This window comes from Camelus bactrianus, chromosome 15, assembly GCF_048773025.1.
Source record: "Camelus bactrianus isolate YW-2024 breed Bactrian camel chromosome 15, ASM4877302v1, whole genome shotgun sequence".
Taxonomy (NCBI): domain Eukaryota; kingdom Metazoa; phylum Chordata; class Mammalia; order Artiodactyla; family Camelidae; genus Camelus; species Camelus bactrianus.
In genome coordinates, this window is record NC_133553.1 from 42,868,553 (window position 1) to 42,896,421 (window position 27,869).

At 41.6% G+C, this 27,869-nt stretch overlaps 1 long non-coding RNA gene across 7 annotated transcripts in view; it reads right to left on the minus strand.

Moving 5' to 3' along the window:
- Positions 1-27,869, minus strand: part of LOC105078995 (uncharacterized) — a 656,088-nt gene that overhangs the window by 544,706 nt on the left and 83,513 nt on the right. The window contains exon 3 of one of the 7 annotated variants that reach the window (XR_012511903.1): positions 11,235-11,360. The exons of the other annotated variants lie outside the window; for them this stretch is intronic. This is a non-coding gene — a long non-coding RNA (uncharacterized LOC105078995). The remainder of the gene's footprint in view (positions 1-11,234; positions 11,361-27,869) is intronic. 7 annotated transcript variants of the gene reach the window in all.

The window sequence follows — 27,869 nt, forward strand, 5'->3', positions numbered from 1 at the left end:
CAGATCCCTCTGCCTGCCGGGCCCTTCCCTCTCCTTTCATCTCGTTAATGCCTTCTCATCCTCCAGATCTCAGCTCAGTAGATCCTTTCTTGGGAAGAATTTCCCTCAAGACTTTCCCCATTACATGTTCTCTCACCTTTATTCTGTCTTTTTTCATGGAGTTTGAAAGTGTCTTTCTGACTTTTTTGGAGCTCCCTAAGCTCCCTGCCTCTTAGCTCTTAAGGGTATGGGCTAACAGCACTGACTCTGGAGCCAGATGGCTGCTGTTTGAATCCCCACTCTGGCATGTTCTAGCTGTGTGACCTTGGGCAAGTTACTTAACTTCTCTGTGTCTGTACCTTGAGCATGAAGATAATAACCGTATCTAGATCACAGGGGTGCTGTAAAGACTGAATGAGAGGTGCTTGTTAAGTGCTTAGAACGGTGTCAGGTTCACCGTGAACATCATATAAAAGCTTGCTATTATTATTACTTCAAGAATTAAAACCTGCACTTCTCAAACATGGAGCTGCATAAGAAAGACATGAAGCATATTCTCTTCCCAGTAGCATGACTTTGCATCACTGTCTTTTCTCTACCAGATCTCTACCAGATGACTTGAGGCAAGAGAGTCAAAGTCAACACTTTCTATTTATGGATAAAGAAATGGAGACACAGAGAGGTTAAAGGATTTGGAAAAATCACTTAACAGGTTTCTTTCCACCAAATCAATCTTTCTCTCTCTTCCCCCTTCCCCTACCTCCTCTCCTCCCATCCCCACTCTGAAGCGATAACTGGTAGAATTCCTGATCTACACTAAATGAATATCCCATAGCAACTATCTCCATCCGACTATAAGTCCCAGCTCCCCAGCCTTTCTACAAAAGACCTGGGAGTTATAAAATCCATGCTTATCAGAACAAAGCACATCAAACAGAACACAGCAAGGTTTCTAATCAGAGATTTAAGGTGCTTATACAACAGCCTTGGAGGTAGGGGGAACCAGGCCTCAAAAAAAAAGAGTAGACCAAGGGCAAATAATAACCTAAATAAATTAAGAAAACACTGAGACAGTCTGCTGAAGTTTTCTGCTATTACATCATTGGTCCTGAGCTGGGGCTGCGGAATGTCTCCACAGGGCTACATGGGCAGAGCCATATCTCATTTGTTTTAACTCCCTCAAGTCCTATTTCACTCTTTGACACCCTCCCAGCCTCTTATGGTTGTTTTCACTCTTTTTCCACCTCCTACGGGCTTTTATAAGCTTACTCTTTGCCAATAACTCTGGTGTTTTAGACCAAAGCATTCCTAGGACCTTAGACCTCATGGAGGGAAGTGTGGTGTCCAGACTGCAGGGTGGCAGTGCCTCTGACCTCTTGGTCTGGCCACACCTGGGGAGCCCACCCCTGTCTGGGCCCTCCTCTTTAAGAAGGACTTGAACAAACTGGCATAGTATAAGAGAAGTAGAATCAGGATAAGACACTTCATCATGTGAGGACAAGAGGGTAGAAGAAAATTGGGGTGGAACCGAAGAGCTGTCTTCTACAAACTGTAGAGCTATTGAGTTTTCAGCTTCCAGCAACCTTACAGAAAGAGCTAATATGAACTTCTAGTTCTACTACAACCCATAAAAATACTGGTAAAATATAGCAAACATTTTTTAATAAATATAAGTAAGCTCATAAAAATAAAGTAAAATCTCTAGGTGCCAGGAAAAAAAAAAAAAAAGAGGGAACTTCCAGTCAGAGTGGCAAACTTCACTGATGCCTTATGGAGATACTGACCCAAATGTCTAGAGGCTGGGGTTTTAATGCCTACAAAAGAGCAAAAGATGGGGCTTTGGGGTCCTTAATAGACAGTCTAGAAGCATTCCGTGGAGACTCTGGGAGGATAGTTGCCTCAGTTTAAGCACTGCTCACAGGCTCAGGAAGACTCCAGTGGTACATGTCTCTTTCCAGAGTTGCAGATAAAGAAACAAAAGTACCCTTGAGAGACTCGCAGGCATAGTAAACAATCTTATGGTTACAGGGTGAAAAGGGGTGGGAAGGGATAAATTTTGGAGTTTGAGATTTACAAAGGTTAGCCACTATATATAAAAATAGATTTTGAAATAAGTTTCTTCTGTATAGCACAGGGAACTATGTTCAATATCTTGTAATAATTTTTGATGAAAAAATACTAAAATGGATATATGTATGTATATGCATCACTGGAACATTGTGCTGTACACCAGAAATTGACACATTTTTGTTGACTGTACTTAAATAAAAATAATAATAAAATATTTTAAAATGTACCCCTGAGAAACAAGACCTCAAATCATCAGCAAACACAAGAGTGTTCTCCAAATTTGCACCCCTTACTTGTTGTATTAATCAGGGTTCTTCAGAGAAACAGAAACATTAGAATGTGTTTATACAGAGAAAGAGAGATTTTTTTTTTAAGGTATTGGTTCATGCAATTGTGGGGACTGGTAAGTTCGAAATCTGCAAGACAGGCCAGCAGGCTCAAGACTCGTGGAAGTGTTTATGTTGTAGTATGTGCAAATTCAAAGATAATCTGGTGACAGAATTTCCTCTTCAGGGGACCTCAGTCTTTCTCCCTTAAGATCGTCAACTGATTGAATGTGGCCCACCCACATTATGAAGAGTAATCTGCTTGACTCAAAGTCTACTGATATAAATGTTAATCACATCTAAAAATCACAGCAATGTCTAACCTGGTATTTGGCCACAAACTAGGTACCATGGCCTAGCCAAGTTGACACATAAAGTTAATCACCATCTCTGGTATGTGAATTGCAAACCAAAAAGTTAATTAAAGAATTGGTCTTGGACGGCCCTCTTGGAGCAGAACAAATGAAAAACTCTGCAGAGAACCTTTCTTATCCCAAGGAAGAAAAACAACTAAAGATGTGCTCACAACCAAAATTACAAATCACCATGAGGAAGACTGGAAGATAAATGAGAGGATTATCATCTCAAGAATTTAAAATAACAGAACAACCTGAAATAAACCATAATATATGTTTTATATGTTAAATAAATAAAATAATGACTAGAAACCATAAAGAATGAATATAACACTGGAAAAAATATATAAATTTGAAGAAGAAACTTATAGAACTTCTAGAAATAAAAGATATAAAGATAAAAAAACAGCAAATTAGATAAAACTGAAGAGAGATTTAGTGAACCAAAAAAGTGAATCTTGGAAAATTATCTAGTATATAGCTAAAACAATCAAGAGAAATAAAATATAAAGAGAGAATATAAGACTTGAAGAAGAAAATGTAAAGGTCAAAAATTAGTCTATTATGAGTACCAGAGGGAGAGTCAGAGAGAGGAAGGAGAAGCAATATTCAAAAATATTGACTAAGAATTTCTTAGATTGAAAGACAGATATTCAGACTGAAAAGACACTTAGAAATCTGAGCAAGATAAATATAAAAATACATGTAGGCTCATTATAGTGAAACTGCAGAGCAGCAACAAGACAGAAAAATCATGATGGCACCAGGAAGAAAAGAAAGATCACCTATAAGAAAAAATAGACAGCAGACTTGGCATCAGCAACCACAGAGGCCAATAGAATAATTTTTTTATGCTGAAGGAGAATAGCTATCATTGCAGAACATCAAGCCAAGGTTAACTATCATTCAAGAGTAGAGATTTTTTTTTTAAAGACATCACAGAAGACCTAAATAGACATTTCTCCAAAGAAGACAACCAGGTGGCCAAGAAGTGCACACACACACACACACACACACACACACACACACACAATGGAATATTACTGAGCCATAAAAACGAATGAAATATTGCCATTTGCAGCAACATGGATGGATTTAGAGAGTATCATACAGAGTGAAGTAAGTCAGAGAAAGACAAATATTATATGATATCACTTATATGCGGAATCAAAAAATAATACAAATGAATCTATATACAAAACAGAAACAGACTCAGACATAGAAAACAAACTTGTGGTTAAAAGGGGCAAAGGGAGGAGGGTGGATTAATTAGGAGTATGGGATTAACAGATATAAACTACTATACATAAAATAAATAAGCAACAAGGATTTACTGTATAGCACAGGGAACTATATTCATTATTTTGTAATAACCTATAATAGAAAATCATCTGAAAAGTATATATAGGTATGAATCATTTTGCTGTATACCTGAAACTAACACAATGTTGTGAATCAATTATATTCAATTATTTGAATGCTTTACAAAACGACATATCTTCAGAAAAAGACAAGAGAGTTAATCATTTGTAGAAGGAAACTGCTAAGGAGTAGGATCAAGAAACAATGATTAATAAAGAAATGGATGAGCATGTGGATAAATCTAAATAAAAAATTGACTATGGAATAGCAACAATAGTAGTAATATCTGATTTTTGCAGAGTTTAAAAACAAAGTAGAACTTAAATGCTAAATAATAATAACATGAAACTTGAAAAGGAGTGATTACAATAAGAACATTCCAAGGATAGAGATTCAGATACACTGTAAAATTATTACAGTAATATGCATGAGTTATAGATACTTGGAGCTGCCCACATAATGTATTTCCTTTCTCCTTTCTTATCATAGAACCTTGATTTTCTACAAGGCAGCTAAAAACACTCACCTTCCCAGACTGCCTTGCAGCTGGAGTAGCAATGTGTTACAGTCCTGGCCAATGAAATATAAGCACAGCTTACTGGTAGGTTTCCAGAAAGAACACTTTGCCCTTTACCTTTCTTCCTCTGGGGAACAAGAACACAATAACTGGACGAGCAGCAGGGATCTTGTAACCACTAAGAAAGGACAGAATCACATAATAGGGATGGGAGAAACAGATAATTAAAAGAACCTGGGTGCTTGGTGATATTTTTAAAGAAATGCACTGGCTTTCTACTGCTTAACACTGGCCTTCTCGCTATAAAATAACCCCTTCCTACCTAATCCATTGTTTTCTGTTATCTGCACCCAAATGCAATCCTAAATTGCACAGCATATTCAAAATTAAGGATAATCACCAAAAGAAGAGAATTTGAATGCATGTAATTTTTAAAACAGTAAAAGAGAAAAAAAAATGGACTAAAGAAAGCAGTCAATACAACAGAGGACAGAAATGAACAAAGAAGCTAAAAGATTAAAATAAAAACATTAGACTATCAATATATACCAGTAATAACTGGGTTCCAATAGTAAATATAAATGAAAAGGATTAAAATTACCTGCTAAAACACAGAAATGCTAAGTTCAAATAGGAAACACAGCTCTTTTTTTTCTAGCAGACATAATTAAAATATAATAACAGAAAGACTGAAAGTAACGAGATTGGGGGGAAAATATATCAAGCAATCATTATCCAGAAGAACAAGTGATGAAGCAACACTAAAATCAGAAAAAAGTAGTGGAAATGATAACAAAATGATAAAAAGAAAAATTCTCCAAGGTGTACCTAAACTTTGGTACACCTAAGAATATAGCCTAAAAATAAAAAGAAAGAAAGAGAGAAAGAAAGAGAAAGAAAGAAAGAAAGAAAGAAAGAAAGAAAGAAAGAAAGAAAGAAAGAAAGAAAGAAAGAAAGAAAGAAAGAAAGAAAGAAAGAAAGAAAAAGATTGAAAGACAGGACAGAAAGGAAGAAAGAACAGAAGGAAGGAAGGAAGAGAGAAAAGAAGGAAAGAAAGAATTGACAAATTAATCATCAAAATGAGAGATTTTATCTGAAAGCAGGCTGAGACAAATGAGTGAAAATTACAGAAGAAAAGGACATTGACTCAATCTGTAGAGGAAAATTTTTGACTTTCAGAGTTGATCAAAATTGAAATGGGCTGCCTTGGAAAGGAGAATTACAAAAACCTAGAGGTTTTGCAGAATCTGTATGACCCTCAGTGAGGCTGCTGCTGGCATATGCAAGCATCAGACACTGGGCTCCAGGGCACAGGAACCATGTCCATTCTGTTCACTCCTATTTACCCAAAGCCCAGAGCAGCGCCTGGCACACAACAGTCATTACTAAGTAAGTCATTACTAAGTAATGAATGAATGAATGAATGATCCAGACAAGAAAATGGATAAAGTCACCTCTAGCATAGCTTCTGATTCTAAGATTCAGTGATTCTCACATGCCCATTCCTCTGCTCTTGGCCCTTACTCCATACTGAGCTCCAGGATTACCACAGACCACGAGACTGAGGCTGGCACTGAGAAGCACGGGCAGGGTAAGGAGCAGTTGGAAGAGTAACATAGAAGCTCCGAGAATGAGAGCCAGCTCTGCGGAGAGCTTCCAAGCGTCTTCCTGTCACAGAAATTCCACTTGGCCACAGTAATTGCCCTGGCCTTGGGCCTGGAGGGAGGCGGCGGCTGGACTCCCATGGCAGGGACTTCCAGCTTGTCTTGTCTGTGCTGCTTTACAAGGGTGGAGAAGCAAGACCGTGAGTAGGTCACCACGTCAGTCAGGTCCAGAAACCAAGCTTCTCCACATGCTGGGTTCTGGGACACATTGAAAGAAGGAGATGAGGTCCCTGGCTCCAGGGATTCCTTAGATCACGGAGGGACAGGGTCCCTGTACTTGGGACCCTTCAGTCTGATGGAGAGACACAGCCAGCCCTCTTGGAGCCTGCTATGGACTGAATACTTGCGTGTCCCCTCAAATTTCATATGTTGAATCCTAACCCCTAATGTGGTGGTGTTGGGAGGTAGGGTCTTTGGGAGATAATTAGGTCATGAGAGTGGAGCCCTTACGAATGGGATTAGTGCCCTTATAAGAGACTCCAGAGAGCTCCCTCACCCCTTCCACCACGTGAGGACACAGCAGGAAAACAGCCATCTATGAACCAGGAAGCAGGTTCTCACCAGACACCACCAAGAACTGCTGGCATCTTGATCTGGGACTTCCAGAACAGTGAGAAAATAAATTTCTGTTGTTTGTAAGAAACCTGGTCTCTGGTACTTTTTGAATAGCAGCCCAAGCAGACTAAGACAGAGTCTTGAGAATGAATGCCACACACAGTCCCTCTCTTCACGAAGATCAAATCTAACGGAGGACACCAGGTCCTTGCCCTCAGAGAGCCCCAGTCAGAGCCTGCTGTTATCTCTAGCCCTCCCACCACCCATGCAAGACCAGGGAGGAGGAAATGGTAGGCCCAGGGGCACACCTGCTTCTGGGATGGAGACTAAGCACTGCCACCAACAGACTCCCAGGGGGCATTCCCACAGCCCTGCCATCGGGGTCAGGGCTGCCCTCCCTCCCTTCCTCCCCACCATGATGCCTGACCCCTTGGAATCATTCCTGAGCCCTGAGCCTGTTTCAAACACAGAAATGTTGGCCCCTGGGTCACATCCTGCTTTCCCTGTCTCTGTTCTTGTTCCTTTTTCCACTCTGTCCCCACCCACCCCCATTTCCCAAGCTCACCCCTGGGAGACCAGACCCCACAGCCCACTGGTGATCTTGTTTTACATGAGACATTTCCAAAAAAGACCAAAAAGTCCTTTCCAGGAAAATGCCATTTTAAAAATTCAGCTCCAGACATTGCGGCAACATTAGGAAAACAAAGGACTTGGCCGAAACGATTTCTGAATCGGAACTTTCTCAAATACCTTTTCCAAATTGCCTCCAGTGGGAATGACTCCACATATCAGCTCTGGAGCACCCAGGCAATTTCAGACAGACGGTGACTTCTTTGGGGTTTTTACATCTTCCCAAACCTTTCTCAGCCTGGGATATTCCCCCAGGCTCAAAGAGAGAGCCCCTCCCAAGGGCCACCACAGGAAGCACCTGTCCCTGGAGGGTCAGGAAATGTGGCTGCTTCCTCCCTTCAGAGGAGATTGCTTCTTTCCCTCTTCCCATCATCACTAAGCTGGGGGTCCAGGCTGAGGGTCTGGGCAGGGCTCAGTAAGAAGCTGTCTTCTATCATCCAAGTAAAAGGAGCATACAGTTTCCCCTGCATACATGGTGGTGTTACTCCTTTTGCATGTATCGGATATAATCATGTTGATGTCATATATATAAATGGCTGTTGTTTATTAAGGATTTGCCATGTGTCCACCAAAAACCTATTCTTTATATCTGTTGTATGTAATCCTCATAACAATTGTCATGGGCTGAATCGTGCTTCTCCCCAATTCATACGTTGAAGTCCTAAATTGCAGCACTTCAGAATGTAACTCTATTGAGGAAAGGGTTTTTAAAGAGGTGATTAAGTTAAAGTGAGGTCTTCAGGGTGGGTCCTAATCCTCTATGACTGGTACCCTTATAAAAATAGCAGATGTAGACACAGGTAGGTGTGTTCACAGAGGAAAGACCTTACGAGGACACAGTGAGAAGTTAACCATCTACCAAGGAGAGAGGCCTTAGAAGAAACTAGAGACCTTGCTGACATCCTGACCTTGGACTTCCAGCCTCCAGAAAGGTGAGAAAATTCATTTCTGTTTTTTAAGCCTCCCAGTCAGTGGCATTTTCTTATAGCAGCTGGAGCAAACTAATACAACAACCCATAACATTAGTATGTCTATCATCACCATCTTACAGAGGGCAAGACAGTCTCAAGATGTCATGACACCTGCCCAGTGTGAATAATAAAGCTGAAATTTGAGAGTCAATGGTCTGGATCCAGAATACAAACTCCTAAACACTGTGTCAAACAGCTTCCCTTCCATGCTCCACTATGTGTGTGAGTGGCCTATTTATTGCTGCGTAACAAGCGAGCCCACAACTTAATGACTTAAAACAGCAACACTGATTTGCTCAATCAGCAGTAATTGTAGGCCTAAGTGGGGGCAGCGCATCCCTGCTCCACTTGGTGTCAGCTGGCATGACGCCAAGGCTAGACCAAATCACCTGAGGTCTAGTTCACTCACTTGTTTGGTGACTGACATCAGCTGTCAGATAGGACCTTAGCTGGGGCTGTTGGTCCAGACACTTCATGTGGCCTCTCCATATGGCCTGAGCTTCCTCCTAACATGGCGACTGGCTCCAAGGGTGAGCGTCCTGAGAGACAGAGCCAGACAGAAACTGTATCATCTTTCCTAGCCCAGCCTTGGAAGATACATAGCATCACTTTCACCATATTCTCTTCATTAGGAGCCAATCACTAAAGCCAGCCCATGTTCAAGGGAGGAGAAATGCTACCTTGTTTTTTTAAATTGAAGTATAGTCAATTTACAATATTGTGTTAGTTTCTGGTGTACAGCATAATGATTCAGTTATATATATATATATATATATATATATATATATATATATATATATATATATATATATATATATATATATATATATATATTCACACACACATATATATATTCCTTTTCATATTCTCTTTCATTATAAGTTATTACAAGATATTGAATATAGTTCCCTGTGCTATACAGTAGGACCTTGTTATTTATCTATTTTATATACAGTGGTGTATAGCTGCAAATCTCAAACTCCCAATTTATCCTTCCATCCTCCCCTTTCCCCTCTGGTAACCATAAGTTAGTTTTCTATGTCTGTGAGTCTGTTTCCACTTTGTAAATAAGTTCATTTGTGTCATTCAGTACAATGCCACCTTTTGATGGGAGGAGTGTCAAAGAATGAACTTGTAGACATGTTTTAAAACCCTGTAAACACATGCCCTTGACGTGGGTGTCCATGTTTTATGCAAGTGTTTGTTTACCAGCAGCACCATATCGTTGAAAGAGCATGGCACTGGGGATCCAAAGCCCTGAGCCAGAGCCTTACAGCTATAAGGGGCCAGGATTCTACAACCCATGTACAGAAAGAACAGGACCTGCTTTGGGTTCAGCCAGTCCTCTGGATGGGACTGAGGTCACTTAATTCCATTCTAGCCTCTAAAACAAACACTGATCTCCATCAAAAGGACTTAGAAGATGCCGCTGCTTCTGATGCTCCTTGGTGCCAGGAAGTGCTCAGTACTGACTGCATGGCTTGCTGGCACTTTGTTTATTTCACTTAGTTATCCTATTAACCCTACAAAGAAGGTAATATTATACTTTTATAGATGAAGAAACAAGCTCAGAGGAGGTAAGTAACTTGCCCTAAAATTAGTAAAGGACAGAACCAGAACTGTAGGCTGTGCACTGACCAGCTCCATTTCCTCCAGGGCCTGGTGTCCTGCTCCTGGCCCCTTGCCCAGCATCCAGGGCCTGCTCCCTGTTGACGGTTTCCGCACGGTTGAACTGCCTGCCAGGACATCTGATGGTTTCTGGATTGTCCCTCTCTCTGCTCCACTCACCTTTCAGGGCCTCACTATGCTTCCTGTTGGAACTTATCTCTGCCCTCTTTGTGAACTACTTGCCAGACTCCTACCTAGAAATGGCCATGGCACTGTGTTCACCCTCCCAATCTATGTCCCCGCCCTTGACATCTGTCCCTGCCCATTCTGCTAGCTGAACAGTGCTGGGACATGGCTAAGAGAGCAAGATCAAGCAAGATAGCATCATGAATGAAAAAAAGAAGAGGTCCTGGAGTCGGACCAATCTAGATCCAAGTCCTGACTCCACTGTCTGGTACTCATATGCAAAAACAAGGAGGTCTACGTTGCCTTGCTGTGAGGATCCTTGATGAGTTAATACATGTACAGGGTTTGGCCCCGTGCCTAGCACATAGTAAATGCTTAATAAGTATTACTTATCTTCACTGTTGTCATTATCAGTACTATTTGTAAAATATCCACTAGAGAGCCTAGCATATGGTAGGCATTCAAAAAATGATAGCTGTTAATCTCATTGTTTAAGTCCTGGAAAAGCTACAGGAATTCAGTGAAGGGCCAGATAACAAGGTAGCGAAGACAGAAAACAGGCTGCCCAAGGAACTGTGCAGACCTGCAGATCTCTGCCGAATCCTAAAGCTTGGGTATGGCTGGCCTCGATGAAGTGGAAACGCCTCCCTACATAACTCCCATTTTCATCTGCCTCAATTAGGAGATGACAAGAACTTCCTGAGCTTGGAAGCCCCAGGGAAAAGGAATTTCAAGAAAGAAAATCGGAAACACCTTCTACGTTTCTGCCCCGCATCCCCTGCTGTGGCCACCAAATCCTGCTCTGCTTGTCCAGTTGTCCTACTGATCCGTGGTGTCATGGGCTTCATCTGAAGCTGTAAGTTCTCAGAAAGCTGGTGAATGTGGTCAGAATATGCATCAGTCTCCCAACCTCAAACCCACTCCCAGCGGAGCTGTTAACAGGAACAGCAGGCAGGTGGACAGCAAGCAAGCATCAGGTTCATAACAGATAAGACATTACACACACATACCCCTTTGCATTTGGGAGCTGCAGTACTGGTGATGTCCTCTTCCATCATATTTTTCCTGTGCTGCTTTCCCAGGATCTTCTCACAAGATCCACCAAGGCTCCAGCTCCTGAGCCAATGCTGGCCAAGCTGGAAGGGGGAGGAGGGGTGGAGTCGAAAATTTGAATAGACTCAGTGGCTTGGAATAATGTCACCAGCTCGGTTACAAATGCTTGACCCCTGTGTTCTTCCTGATTTTCCTTCAAGATAGATGATCAGTGAGGTAACAAATATTTCCCCCAGACCACTCTCATTTCCCTCTTCCAATCAGACATGGATCTGGTGCCCTCTGGAATGACTCCAAAGGGCCCCCATTACTGCTCATGTTGCCTCTGAGCCCAAAATCTCCCTTCTCTGCTCTAGGCTTCGCCCACTCTAGTACACTAGACTACTTCTTCCTTGACTACTACTCCCTAATTTTGCCTACAATCTAGTTCTCTTTTGTATCAGTCAGTGATTGCTTTGATAACACTATGTAATAAACAATCCTAAAAATCTTACTTGCTTATAAAATCAGTTATTTTTCTCACTTACAGTCTATGGATGGGGTGGAGTGACTGATTCAGGCTATGGGTTATGTATAGATCAGCTCCATATGTCACTCATTCTGGGACCACCAGGTTCCTGGGTTAGGGTTCTCTCGTTATGAATAGAAGCAGCACAAGAAAAGACTAGTGGAAACTTCCCATGACTCTAAAGACCTTAACTCAGAACTGGCTACTATTGAATCCACATATATCCATTGGCCAAGACAAGTCAACGGGCCAAGCCCAAAGTCAAAGGATGGGAATATATCTCCACTTATTCTAGTAGGGTGTATGCAAGACATATGGCAAAGGGCATGGACAGATAATTCTATTACAGGGACAGAGTGAAGAATTGAGAATAATAATACAATCTCCAGCACTACTTAAACCAGAACCCTGTTACAAGCTCACCTGAGTGAATTTCTAGCTTCCACTTGCCTGCCAGACCCACTCACTCCTAACCCCAGCTCAGGCTTAGGGGCTGGCTCTGCATGGACAGAGCTTTCACATGGAGACCCCTGCCCACTTGACTGCCAGCCATCAGCTGTCACCTGCAGCTCATGCTGTGACTTACCACCAGATTGTTCTTCCTGAATTCTTAGAGAGGCCCACCAGCCTAAGTAGGTCCTCGGTCGCTAGTATATCCTGGCTTCAGAAGGATCTAGGACCAAGAATTGGAAAACTTGAAGTGGGAAACCAAGGCAAGCTCTCCCACTCTCTCACACTCCCTTGCTATATGGTTTCTCTCTTTGCTTTCTCTGCACATCTGCACATCATTTTTCTCTCTGGGAACCAGCTTTCTCTGCTCCTCCACTGACATGGTAGAACAGGGCCTGCTCTAGCCCTGGGGCTATAGAAGCCCCACTTCCAGCACCATCACCTAGCTAAAAAGGATGCCAGCATCCCAACTCCAAATTCCCAGGGAAAGACCCCAGTCAGTCATGGCTGGGATCACATAGCACAAACACTCCCTCCAGATGGAGGAAAAGAGTGGTCTGGGCTGCCAGACAGAAAAAAACAAAAAACAAAACAAAAAGTCCTCTAGGCCGACTCTGGTCAGAGGATGTGTTTAGTTTGGCCTATGGGCTTTGAAAATGTTTTGAATTACTTGACAAAATTTAGAAATTGAGAGTTCACCTACAAATCCAGATTTTCTTCTTAAAAAGTAAAAGATCTCAACTGGAAGGGAATGTGAGGGTGCCTTGTGGGACCTGATTCTTGGGTTCTGTTTCTTGATCTAGCTGCGAGTTATACTACCCTGTTCCATTTGTGAAAAATTCACCAAGCTGTACCTTTAAAATATATCCACTTTCTCCATATGTATATTACACTTTTCTTGTTTTAAAAATGTAGAAGACCTGTCAACACTGGAGCCACATTCCAGCAAGGGACCAGCCAACTGGAGTTGAGTGGTTTTCCGTGTTGCCATACTCCCTGCTACTCCCCATTCTCCTCCCGTCACTGAGGCAGAGGGTCAGGAGTCATTTATCATCATTTTGGACAATGTTTTTCTTCTAATAGAGTTAAGAAGAAAGTAACCTTTTATCTTTTATATCCATAACTCTATCAAAAGGGGGGAAACAAAGAGCACTAGAGAGGACTGTGTGTTTGCAGAAAAATGGAAAATACCGTTTTTTCTTTTTTGCAGAAGTTAAAAAACATTCTCCCACATTTGACATACAAATAAAATGCTTCAGTATCAAAAGAATTCAAGCAAACAGGCTGCAACTAGTATACTGGAACTTAATTATCTAAAAATGAAGGACTGATGTTTCAACACAATTTTTTTCCAATGCAAATAAAATAAGTGATGCAACCACGAAATGAAATTATGGAGTAAAGTAGGTGAGCGCACTGCTCGGGCATCGAAACCTTTTATGAGTGGTGAGTTTGTAAAAGAGCATCGACTGAGGACAGAGGCAAGAAAATCATGCTTTGAACAAAAACAAGTACTCACAAATGGAAGACTAAACAGAAAGGCCGTTGCTCAGCAAGATGACGACACGGCTGAGAACTTACAGGACAGGTTGTGTGAAAAAGTTCAGTCATTTGTGGCATTTCCTAGGGAAGCTTATGAGAGCCCAGTTAAAATAATACTACCCAGTCAGCTATATTTATTTATGGTTCCAAAGAGACTCCGATGTGACTGGAGAACTTTTGAGCATGGTGTCCATCACAGGCACAACTGCAGGAAATGGCTTAGCTTTGTGTGTTGAGAAGCCTTGAAGAATTTAAAGCAGACAGGTCAAAATTAGTAAGCCTGGCTAAGAAACAGAGCTCCTGAGGTGGTCAGCATTAACAATGACCTTGTTTACCGAACTTAAATCCAAAGTGCCAAATTTTGCGTGATTGTGGAAACCAAATAATTCACCAGGAGTTGCCTGGTGCAAATAAATTAAAATAGAACATGTCATGTGCCTTCTGGATTGGATTCACTCCACGGCTGAAAGTATAGAGATTTCGATGTTTTGCCTTATGTGTTGGATACACAATAGTAACAGCATTCATCTGTTCTAATAAATTCAGGATAGTTGGTGTATAATGTTGGAGTCTTATTTGCAGATCAGAGGAACAGCTGAAAAACTATTAACTTGCATATATCATCCAGCAAAAAATGCTTCCCCAACTCACCAGCCAATATTCAAGTATTGAACTTTTCAATATATATGGGCATTTGGGTACTTCTCTGCAAGAAACTTCACAAGCACGTAAATGGGCTATTGAATTTGCTCATTCTCAGTGAAATTATATCTTCAGAAAACTCATTTGACAAAGACTAATCTGACCCACTTTCCTATGTTGAAATCAATTTTCAGAAATGAAAGAGATTGCTTTAACGGCTCTCCCTAAATTGTGGGATTGAAGACAGGATTCCTTAAAAGGTTCTAATTTTGTAAAAATAAACTACTATTCTTCAACTCACCTTTTTTAATTAATAGTGTGCCATAAATGGAATTTTTGAACCACAATTTAGTCCCCCAAATTAAATATTGCAATATTAGAATGCCAGAATTCTACAAATATCACAGGAGTAGTTACCCTAAGTATAAACGCCATCATACAAAGATTCTATCCACGTTCAGCCATGAACAGCTGTTTTCCATTATGAAACTAAATAAAACTATTGCTCTTAGTTAAAGGATTCAAGGCTGAATTCTATGCAGCACATCACAACATGAAATGCAAGACCCAACATTGACATGTTGGGGCAAAAGAAAAAGTGTCACATTTCTGGTTATAAAGCAAAAAAGTAATGCGTTATGAAAGAAAAAAATTAATAATTAAATATTCCTGGTTTTCGCAAATGTTACGTTTTCCAGTTTTGAACTTAGTATATAATCTCCAATATCATACATGTTTGTGCTACGTCATGTGCTTATGCCATGGTCAAGTAAAAATGAAAGAAAGTTTAATTACATTTCTGGCAGCACACTTGATTCATTTTTGTTGCATTTCTGGATTCTGTAGGAATTTGAGTTTGCAACCTCTGGTATACACTACTTTTTTTTCTATACTTTCACCATTGAGCAAGTGAATGTGTATTATTTGTCAATGAGATATTTTATTATAATAAATTCTGTGACCAGTATAATGAACTAGTAATGTTAGGATAAAATGTCTCATTGAAAAATAAAATATGCTCACTTGCTCAACGATAAAAACATAGAGAATCCAGAATAGGAAAAAAAAATTCCACTCATCTTACCATCTTGAGAGTGCTTACAAAAACAAAAACAAAAACAATACATTTATAGGAAATATATGTATGTAAAATGTATTTTTAATTAAAAATGGAATAATACCACACATAAAATTTATAGTCGTCCATATTGCTAAGTGTTCTATAAGATTTTAATAGCTACATATTATTTGATAATATATTTGCAATACAACTACCTTAACTCGTTTGCTATTTTTGCATATTTAAGTTATTTCCCATATTTAAAGTGTTGGCCTTGATAACTGTCCTGGCTCCACCCTTTTCTTAACCATAGCCAGATTTTTATTCCTAATATCTTATACTCAGTACTGGACTTTCCATTTGTAGTTTCCAGTAAAGGCTGGAATTGGTTCAAGTTAGAATGTGGTAATCCTCTGAGGGAACTAAAAGAACAGCTCAAACTTGTGGGCCCTGCTTGAGCCCAACAAACTTCATCACGTCCATTGACCCTGAGCTGCATTTTTCTGGAACCATCATTATTATCAGCGTTGCTCAGAGGGTGACGGGTTTGTTCCGTATAATGAGGGGGTCTCTGATTGTTTCATTTGCCTCTATAGGCCTTCTTCAAGACAGCCAGAGCTATCCCACAAAGATTAAAATCCAAACTTTCCAAGTCAAGGATGCCTAAATATGGTTAGAGAGAACACCTCTCTGAGGTTAGGACCAACGCCGGCTGCCACCCAGCCAGCCCAGATGCCACTGCTGCTGTCACCTTGCACCTGGGCCACTTGACCACCCCTGCCCCTGACCCCACCACTATTTGTATTCATCACATATGTCTGTAAATCTCAGAACTCTTAACTACTAGAAGAGATATAGGAGTAAATAGGATGCCTCCAATCTGCTGGAGGAGGCAGTCTTGTCAATAAGGAAGATCTATTTAATTCAGAAATCTTTATTCACCTCCTTGGGAATCCCCTGGTTTGACAAGGAGGTGACTAAACCATCAGGAAGCCTTTGGCTCAGTGAAAGAACACAGTTTGCTGCTCTGATCAAAGGCTCCCAGAAAATGTGCTGATGGCATCAAGTGGACAGTGAAAATAATCAGGAACTTGCCAAGTTGGGGAGAAGACCTTCAGACCAACTGCTTAGGCTGGTGCTCCAGGACTGCAGAGTAGAGCGAGTGAAGAAAAAATGTATCTTATTGCAGCAGGACAAAGGGCGTCATGACAAAGGACCAGTGCGAAAATCTATAGAATAATTATCTTTAAAAGAAATGATAAAGATCTAACTTGAACAGCATAGAAGAAAGTTTTTAAGTGAAAGAGTCAAGATATTACGACTAAAGATTGTAGATGAGCACACGCGTTCACCTTCTCTCCTTTATGAGGCCCCCATTAAAACTAATTTTTAAGGTGTTCACTCTTAATAAGAAAGAAAATGGGAAGGTGTTCTTCACAAAGGAAGAATTTCAGCCCATTTTTAGGAAACTTAAAGTCAGTGGAAGATAATTCACTGATGAAGCAAAGTAGGTGGCAGAGTAGGAGTCCTGACCTCCTGGAACCTTCCTGGCCATACCCTGGAGAAAGCTGTGACTTGGAGACAGAAGACAAGCTGGGTGATGAGAGTGAGAAGTAAGCGATTAATTCAAAATCTGCATACAGAATGCGAAATGGGGGAGGGGAGAGGAGGGTATAGCTCAAGTGATAGAGCATATGCTTAGCATACACAAGGTCCTGGGTTCAATCCCCAGTACCTCCTCTAAAAATGAATAAGTAAACCTAATTACCTCCCACCCCCAACAAATAAATAAATAAACAGGAAATGATACTCTGACCTCCGCCCCAACATTGGCTGACAGAATGACCTGCAACGAGGCTCTGAATCCTAGGCTAGAGAGGGGAAAAAGAGAGAGGAGATGGGGTAGAGAGGAGGGGACCAGAAAAGAGAGGTGAGGAGAGCACTTCTCTAGGGAAATTTCATTGTCTAGGAAAACAGGAACAGCAAGGGTTGTTGTTGGGACCCCAGTACGGAAAGCTCCAGCTTCCCAGCGCTTCAGAAACCCACAGCACGATGGCCAGCATCACCCCCAGCCTTCAGACTCACTCTGACCAAAGCTGCCAGTGACCCCCGCCGTAAACATAGAACCCCCGAGCATACTTTTTTGCCCTTCGTTTTCACATGTGAACAACCACCAAAAAGCCCCAGATCCTGAGGAAAGCCTGCAACGTGAAAGAAAGCTGTGGAGAGCTAGGGCCTCATCCATCACCGCCAGAAGCCAGAAGATAATGCCTGAAGTTGATAAATCAAGGGAGAAGCATCTAAGCACATTATTTAGATACGATTTAGAACTAAAAGCAGAAACAGATAAAAGTGAATGTCTCTCAGTAGCAGAACAGGAGGCAGGGGTGTGGGGTGGGAGGAGCAGGATACCGTTGTTTTTCATTATAAGCCCTTCAATGCTATTTGGTTTGAGTTTTTTTTAACTTTTCAAATATTTTTAAGAGAAGGTCACACTGTAGAGCTATTGCCATAAAAGGAACCATAAAAATAACTCATTGTGATGTCATTTTAATATTTTGTTCCTTGAGTTTTAGTTTTTGTTCTTGATTTTTTTAAAAAACAACCGCTGCCCACGGAGATTCTCTAGCAGTTAGTCCCTGTATGTCCATATTAGGTAGTATGTTACCTTATGCGGTAGGAAATTGATACAGAGAAGGAACCAGATAACATTAATCCTAAGTAATTTAGTGGAGGGTTTTCTTTTTTGTTTGCCAATTCAACCAAGGAGAAATAAGAAATTAAGATCTAAAAGATCAGCTCAAAGTCTCCCATCACCTCCAGTATTTCTTGAGCACATACTATGGGCTAGTCCATGTTCTAGATGCTGGAGATGCAGTAGTGAACAGGATGGACAAGGTACTATCCTGGAACTGACACTCTAGTGGGAGATGGAGGACAAAATATAGACAAAGAAACAAATAAATAAATGGGGGTAACATTAGGTAGTGTCAAGAGCTATGCAGAGGATTGAAATGGTTTGGGGATAGACAGTGGCTGAGTAGATACCCTAATGCAGATGATCAGAGATGGCCTACTTGAAGGATGACATTTAAGCTGAAGTTTGAATGAAAAGAAGGAATCAGCCTATAAGGATATGAGGGGCTGGGGGAGGGAAAGGGAGGGCAGCATTCCAAGTAGAAAAGCTCTAAATGGGAGGGGAAAGAACTTTAATATGACATTTATATGTGTTCTAAGAACAGAAAGAAGGGCATAATGGCTGACCTTGGTACGTAAGAGAGGATGAGAAGAAATAATGGGATGAGGTAGGAGATGCAGGGACCAGATCATGTTGAGTTTTTAAGCCATAGTAAGGAATTTGGATTTTATTATAAACATAAAAGAAAGCCTTTCAAGACATTTAAGCAGGAGAGGGTCTTGATCTGATCTAGGTTTTCAAACTACTTCCTACCGGGGATGGTTGGAGGCCAGTTTTTTCATGTCTTTAGTTATCAAGCAAACAATGAAGGTTACGGTGAACTCAAATCAAATTAGCACAACCTCTCTTAGGAAAACAGGTTTTTGTTCATTTATTTATTCATTCAAAACTATTTATTGAGCATCTGCTACCTGCCCAGACCTATGCTGGGTGTTAGAGATGTACAAGTCCTTGTCAAAAGGAGACTGTGTGAAAGACTGGCATGGAAGAATATCACTGAATCAAATACTCAGCGACGATGAGATCTGGGGTAAGGAACTGCAAGATTTTCTTTCTACAAGAAAGTTGTCAGGATTTTATAGGAGCCAAAAAAGTACATCTTCCTTCTCCCAACCTCAGGTGGAAGCATGGAAAGCTTGCAAAGATGGCCTCCCTCTGTCCATGCCCTTTGATGTGCCCTCCTGCCCTGACTCTGAGCTGGCCTTGTGACTTACTTTGGCTGATGGGACAAGAGCAAGCAAAATCTAAACAGAGACTTGAAATGCACTTGTGCATTGGGGCTTTCTTGCTCTCGCTTGCTGTTCTTGGGGACCTTGCAACCACCACAGTGTGAACAAGCCCAGGCCAGCCTGCTGAACAATGAGAAACATGAGACCAAGTGTTCTTTGTTGCTTCAGATGACCTAGAACCAACCACCAAACATGAATGTGAGGCTACCCTAGGCTATCCATCCCCAGCCAAGCTAGTCCAGACCAGACAGTATGCCTAGCCTACCTACAGAATAGTAAGAAAGAACACTGCTATTTTAAGGCAGTATGCTTTAGTAGTTTGTTACACAGCAAAAGCTAACCGATACAGGAATACAGAAAAATTAATGTACTTCTCACAAAGGAAAGATCTTTAAGTCACATACTTCAGCCTAATGTCTGTCTCCTTCTTATCAATGATTCCTAAATAGTATCCATCTTTTTCTGCCTAATATCTCATACATCTATTTATTCTCCCTTTTGACACTCACCTACCTTAGCAGAAGAAAACATAGTGGCCCTGGCCAAGATGACAGCTGACCCTATCAGAGATATGCACAAAGGGATCTTAACAGATGACAATGAAGACAATGAAACGCAAAGTCACTTTGGTTGCACAGCAAATAACAAGGTGGGATTGGCAAGAGTGTAACGAGGCAGACACCAGGGGAAAAACACTCTGAGAAGCTTTGCTCTGAACTCTGCCCTATGCAAGAACTCTTGACTCAGCCAAGGGATCTAAAACTCAATGGAGAGTCCATGAGCTCAGTAAGAAAGAGTTTACAGCTTCCTTCCTCAAAAGCCTCCAAGATAAACAAAATAAACACCAGTTGGTCTCAGCTGGTCACACGTTGGCCTGCCTGGAGGAGGGGGATGCCAGAGATAGCTTCTTGAGGTTGCTTCCAGCCATGCATTTCTAGGAAATAGACAATTATGAACAACATGGATTTTATTATCGTGACATTGCTAAGGTCTCTGCATAAAGCCTATATTTAAAAATATAAACATGTAAGTGAAAAAGATGTCAGGGGAATAAATATTTGTCTTAAAAGAGACCATCTGTTTCAAATTTTTATTTTAGAAAAAAAACCCAACATGTGTTTTATTTTAAATTTGTATGTGTGTTGTTATCCTTGGGTTAAGTATTAGGTAAATAGACAGAAGCATTGAGAATCCATTTTCCAGCAAATTTTGGTTAGAAATCCTTGCACACGTGATGCGGGAGATAATTTGGGGGCTAATTGGAGCTTTGTGGGCAGCCAGCTCCTTGCAGCCCTCTCCCCAACTCAGTCCCTGTGTGATGGGGATGAGGAGCTCTCTGGCACTGATGTTTGTCTTGCACAAGATGGCATTTTATACCTCTGCTGACATGACACATTGCAGGCTGTTCCCAGGCCAGCCAGCTCCCAATTGCAGGTGTGGCCACTGTAGCAGGAACACAGAGCCCACTTTTGTTTGGGCCTGAGATGCAGCCTCAAAGCTCAGTTTGAATGCAAAACCTCTTTGGTAGTTGTAACCAGGCTGGCTGGGGTGAGGCTGGGGTGTCAAACATCACTTTGCAGAGACGATCATGATCCGGTCTTGATGGATGAATAAAGGAGAAGCACAGGAGAGGTCATTTCAGAAAGGGTGTGCAGCAAGGAATCTTGAAGGGGTCTATTTTGAGAAATGGCATCCATTTGGGGTGCTGCAGAGTAGGGAGTGGCCGAAGATGAAGCTGGAGTGGTGCTGGGAACAGTGGACAACTTTCACTTTTCGTCTGTTCTTCACTTCTTCCTGTTAGGAACTGCCTCTTCTCCCATGCATTCCAGGTGATTCTGGTGGGGCTGTCAAGATGTTCATTCAGAACACAGCACCCCCCTGGACACAGCCATTGGTCCAGGAGTGGTCATATGACCTGGTTATAGCCAAACAGAATTTTTGGTTTGGTTTGGACTAACAGGGATCTGAGAAAAAGTGCTTCCTCCTTTTTGTTAAGATTATGGGCTTAAAGAACCCAGGAAGGCATCTTTCTCTCTCCCATCTTGTGGAGAGTTCTTGTTTATGAATTAAGACCAGTACAGTGAAATCCAGAGAGGAGAGCGAGAAAGACAATTGACATTATTTGGGTCCAACTACATCTAACCAGGGTGTTTCCACTTTTACGAAAGCTGGTCAGAGTTGGGTTTCTGTCTCTTGCAACAAAGAAATTATTGGCTAGTACAGTTGGAGTTGGAAGCCAAAATTAAACTTGCAACAAGAAGCAGACAACCCTACCTGACACAGGCAAGAGTCCAACAGTTCCCTTGGCTAGAGAGAGCTAGCTGCCCACCAAAGCACACGCTCCCACTCCATCCTGGAGGGTTGTTACTGGGAAACGGGTGCCCGACTAGGGATTACAGTCCCTGGTCCCCCCTCCCTGGCTTGTACTCAGCTGTGGTACAAGATGAATTCTCACCAGTGGAATATAGGCACAAGCGATGTGAATCATTTCCAGAACAAGACTTTCAAAAAGCGGCCCTGCATTCTACACTCTCGTTACCCTTCTGCCGGGATAGGGAGGGTGATGAGAGGCCCTGGAGAATGATGGAAGTGCAACACGGAGGGAGCCTGTATTCCTGAAACATCACACTGAGGACAGCCACCACCAAAAAGGAGCTCCTGATCTGGACAGCTCATGTTAGCAAGAAATAAATTCCTTCGGAGTCTGAGTCACTATGCAGTTTGGAGATCTAGTTGTTACAGCAGCTGGGGTTACCCTAATTAGTACATGCCTGAAGTCGGCCACCTATGGCTTTGCTCCCCAATGCCAGAATTACTCAAATCAGTGACTCTTGCTGGTGAAGTCCATCACAAAAATCTGTTAGTTTCATGTACTTATGGAGCACCTACTACATACCAGGCTGTGTACTAGCTGTTTAAGGTGACAATGATAAATTAAATATGCCACATTTCATTAACTCTAAGTCATCATCAACTGTGAGACATACCATTACTGTATGTACCACTAAAAAGTAATTACATACCACAGAGAAAAGATACTGCTAATTAAACTATGACATGCCATGAAAAGCTATCCTAATTTCAGAAATGCAAAAATGTTGGGGAGGGGGGATATGTATCTTAAAACTAATGACATAAAGTATTTCTTACCTTCAAGAAGCTGAAGGTCTTGTGGGAGAGCAGATAAGCAAATAAATACATACCACATAATACAAATGTATTAACAAGTATGTAGACTGTTCAGCTGGAATCCAGAGAAAGAAGTAATTGACCCAGCCATAGAAATGGGAAAATCTTCACAAAGATGACGTTTGAGCTGAATCTGGAAAGAGGAAGAGGGGAAGCACTTGCCAGGAGACATTCTCCCCGGGGCTGGAGAGGCCAGCAGGTCTTTCAGATGCCTTCTCCAAACCTGCAGAGAGGCTTTCATGAACCTCCAGGGACGGCGATGGCTTAGCAGAATCTCAAAATACTGCAGCAGCGAATTCCAACCAGACAGCTTCATTTTCTGAGTAAATGGAGGCTGATGTTTCAGGTGCCAAGGCATAATTTTAACTGGATTTTTTTTTTTTTTTTTTTTTTAGTGGAAAACCTTCCAAAATGTACCATAGTAAACCCTTGGCATCTGCAAGAGGTCCATCAGGGGGTCTTGGTGCATCTCCAAATTCACAAATACAGCTAAGCCCGGACAGATGCCTGGCTGGCTCAAGAATCACATTTAGATGAAAAGCCACAGGTATCCTTTGTACAGCCTCGCAGCACACATCACCCTCCCTTTCCACCAACTCTACAGTTTGCCTCTTGCTTGATGAGCAATTATATGTAACCGGTATATTGACCACGCATGACTTATGATGTAATCAAAGCACAGTTTTATTTTCATCTCTCATTATCCCTTTAAACCTGATTCCATGTGGGCAGTCTTCCTCTACCACGAAATAAAAACTCCTTGTAGGTCCATGACTTTTTAGCTCAGGCCTGGGTGGTTGACACACTAAGTCACTCGAAGTGACAGACACAGGCCTGACTCAATAAACTGAATGCTCATTTCTGTATAATAACTAAACTTAACTTAAGAGCTTGCCTTCCTCCCTCCCCTCACCGCAGCTCCACTTTGCTTTAGGCTGAAAGCCTTTGGTGGGAAGGGAGAGAGTGGGGTGGTTAGTCTCCATCTGTCTGGTGTGTCTTTTACTAACACACACACACACACACACACACACACACACACACACACACACACACACTGAGGGGAGGGAGTCAGAGCACTGTAACAGCTCCCTCCAGAGAAAACACTTTGCTCTTCTATTCTTTCTCCACTGCCTCAGCCATTTTATATTCTCAAGATGAACAAGGTGATGTCAGGAATTCAGTTTCCTTCATACATTCTGTCAGTGGTGATCTACATGATTTTATATCTGCTGTACCTTGAAATCTCGTCAAATTTTAATTTTTGACATGCTCCAGAATGTATCATCATTATGGACTGAATATATCCCCCCAGATTCATATGTTGAAGCCCTAGCCCCCCTTTCCCTACAATGTGATGGTATTTGGAGGTGGGGCCTTTGGGAGATAATTAGGAATAGATGAGGTCATGAGGGTGGGGCTCCCATGATGGGATTAGTGCCCTTGTAAGAAGAGGAAGAGTTCTCTCAGTCTCTTCCTCTGTCCTTCTCTCTCCCTCTGTTATGTGAGGACACAGCAAGAAGGCAGCCATCTACAAGCCAGAAGAGAGTTCTCACCTGAACCCAACCATGCAGGCATCCTGATCCTGGCCTTCCAGCCCCAGAGTTATGGGAATCTTAATTTCTGTTGTTTACGCCTCCCAGTCTGTGTATTTTGTTATGGCAGCCCGAGCTGACTAACACAGCTGCTAACCAGAGCACTCACTGAAATAGTTTTCCCGATAGCTTTCTCTAGTCTAGTTTCAGCATTGGGCACATAGTGGGCACTCAGAAATATTTGTTAAAGGAATGAATGGGTGACTGGAGAGCAGAACAGAATCACTCACTTCAAGTGTCCAAGCCACTGCAGAATGCCACATTCCCTTCTGTGTGTGTGTGATCTTCTTTATTTTCTAAATAAAGCAAGAAATACATGAACACATTCTTGTGTATGTATGTATGTGTGTATGTTAAACAACACATAAGTAGATACAGAAAAAAGTAAAGTTCCCTTTCATTAGTCTCCTCCCTAGCCCATCACACTTGCCTACTAAGAGAGCACACACACATACACACACACACACACACACACATACACACACACGAGTTAGTATGACCTGTTCCTTACAGACCTACATGTCTGGAGACCTGCATCACATGGTTTCATGCCATTCATGCCATGTGCAACGTGTACTTTCTCTTCTAACTAGCAGACCTCTCTATGCCAGTATGTTCCTAATCCTTTTAAGTGTTGCTTCCTATTCCACCACAGAGCCCTACCTAGGAACGGGCATTTCAGGTATTTCTGTTTGTTTGTTTTGTTTTGATTTTTGCTTTTTGGGGGGAGGGGTAGGTAATTAGGTTCGTTTATATATATTTTTTTCCAATGGCAGTACTGGGGAATGAACCCAGGACTTCATGCACGCTAAGCACATGCTCTACCACTGAGCTATACCCTATGCCCCATTTCAAGTATTTCTATATTTTCCCTCGTGTTGCAAAATACCTCCTTCCACATGCCTCTTTGGGCCCACATGCAAGTGCTCACTGGGGTTAGATGATTTGCACATTAAAAGCTCTGCTTGCCTCTGCCTCCGCATTGCTGTCCTAAGGGTGGGGTTTGCATTCCACGCCACCAAAAAAATTCCCCCTACCCAGGCAACATGGAAGATTTTAAACAGTCCCAAATTTTATCAATCTGATATTAGAAAAACATCTCACTGATAACATCTAGTTCTCTGATTACTAGTCAAGTTTGTGGTCTTTCTGATTTTTTACTACAAACTGCCTATTCACATTTTGTATGTATTTTGGGGTCGTTTTTTAATTGATACTTTATAAAAACTCTGTTTTGTGGTTATTAACCCTTTGTCTGTACATATGTTATAAATACACTCTCCCAGGCTGTCATTTGTTTTTTGATTTTGTTTATGGTATCTTTTTTGTGTAGGTTTTGATGTTTATGCAAATATAACAAATGTCTCCTTTGTGGTTTCCTTTGTTACTTCTGAAGTTAATAAAATATTCATTTATATTTTCTTCAGATACTTTGAAGGTCTTTTTGTGTTGTTTTGTTTTGGGGGTAGTTTGGCTCTTTATTACATCTAGGATAAATTTATATATGTGGGAGAAAAAAGGGAAACGAATTTTTTTCCCTAAATATTTTATGGTGCCAATCTCACTTATTGAATAATCTACCCTTTCTTCCCTCTTATTGGCAATGCCACATTTATCATGTACCAAATTACCATCCGTGTGTGTGTGTGTGTGTGTGTGTGTGTGTGTGTGTGTGTGTGTGTGTGTATGATATTTCACTCTAACTTATCCAAAATATCTCTTTTCCTAAACTTCAATTCTTCCCCTAGCAACAGGAGTTGGCTTTGGGGGAGGATCTACTTCTCAGATAAACATACACATAAAAGATTCCTTTTACTTCCATGGTGGAAAACAACACAAATGCTAGAGAGCATTAATAAGAGGCTCTCTCCCCACTGCAGGTTTGCACTGTCAGCAAATCCAATGCATATCTCAGCAAATATCAAATTCTTACACTTGAGGGAGCATGCAAGCTTCAGACACAGCTGTTCCATCCACTGGCATACTCGGTCGCTATTATACTCAGTCCCTAGAGCACGTTAGATCATGGTCAACGTTTGTTGACCTGGAGTGGACCCGGGCCTAGATTCTCCTTAAGGCTTGGACTGTTGATGCCTGTCTAGACCGATTCTGGAAGATGGGATCTGTCAGTGGGATTCAACGCCTGGCTGTGAAAAGCGTCCAGATAAGTCCACAGGAGGGGTATGTTCCGGAATCATTTCTTTCTAGCTTGTTTCCTAATGGTCCTTTGGGCGTCCTGGATGCCAAACCCAACCTCCCCTGTCCCCATGCAAAGCAAAAAGACAGTCATTCTTGTGTGCAGAGATGACATTTTATTACCTCAAATTGGAGGTGACCCGAAAATAAATTTGCCATGCTAGCCAATTATTTTCAGAGAGAAAGCCCACAGATCAACTGTCTTAAAACAAAGTATGTTATCTCTCAGAGGCATTCCGCATTAGAACTGATTTATAAATAACGATCCAGTACGAGTTACTTCATTTAGTTACCTTGGCCCTGATGGAGAGTTTGTCTTGGATAGGATCCTGACAGTAGCATTGCCCAAAGCCAGGCATTCTCTGGTGCTTTGCCAAGGTTTTATTTGGCAGTGGCAAGGGTCTGGTTATACCGATCTTAAACGTTCTTGGCCATGGGTGTTACTGCAGCCATGTTAAATGAAGTAGGCTTTGGGGGCCCAGTTGCTCACTCATTTATGTTCTGGAATGGACTCAAGGCAACTTCAGGAGAGTTCTGGTCTCACTGGTGGGTAGTGATGGGAGGGCTCAGCTTTCCAAAGCGATGCCAACCTCACCCCAGCTTGACAGTCAGTTAAGATGTGGATCAGCACTCAGAGGGTATAAACAGCCCTGCCTGAAAAGGTCCAGCTAGAACGTACAGTTTGAATGTCCTGCCACTAAATATTTACTTAAAAGCCTTTGCTGAGAAATAACACTATTCAGAGAGGATTGCTTGAAGTATAAGCAGTTCATCCACCCTTTCAGATTTCCTAACCCCAGTCCCTGGATCCCGGCAGTGCAACTGAAACACGGGTACCTGGAGTGCATCACACTGGCCCTGTCAGAACTGCTTTTGCTGAACTGATTTTGGTGTGATGCCACATCAGCATTTTTTTAATGTAATTACCAGAAACAGTCCCATGAAAAGCATTATTACATTTGGAGTAAGAAGGCTGTTGAAGACATTGTTCATTATATCACACAGTGTTTTCATTATTAAGTGTCCTCAGGGGTAACTCTATCTGAATTTAGTACCAAAAATAGTAGTGCTTCTCCGGGGCAACTGGTTTATTTATCCATGGCATGATTTTCTAGAGGGTGAGGGACACTAGGACAAAAATCAGTTAATTGGTGAAAAAGGGATTCCAGAGTCAAAAAAAAAAAAAAAAAAGTAAAAATTTCTAGGGCAAATCCAATTTTTTTGTTTGTTTTTACAAGACTTCTCTGAGTCATCACTATGCCAACGTGCATTACACATACAGTGTGACAGCATAACATTTATGTACCTGGTGACTGGGGATGTTTATACCAGGCCAGTTTTTGTGTTGGTTCCTAGCCAGAGAGCTGATGTAGGTACTGACACACCAAAACTGTGTCAATTTCTCTTCTCTTCCCCACCCTGAGACTCAGGATTGCACTGCCCAGCCCCCCTGCAGCCTGGCATTGAGACCTTAGAGGACCTGAAA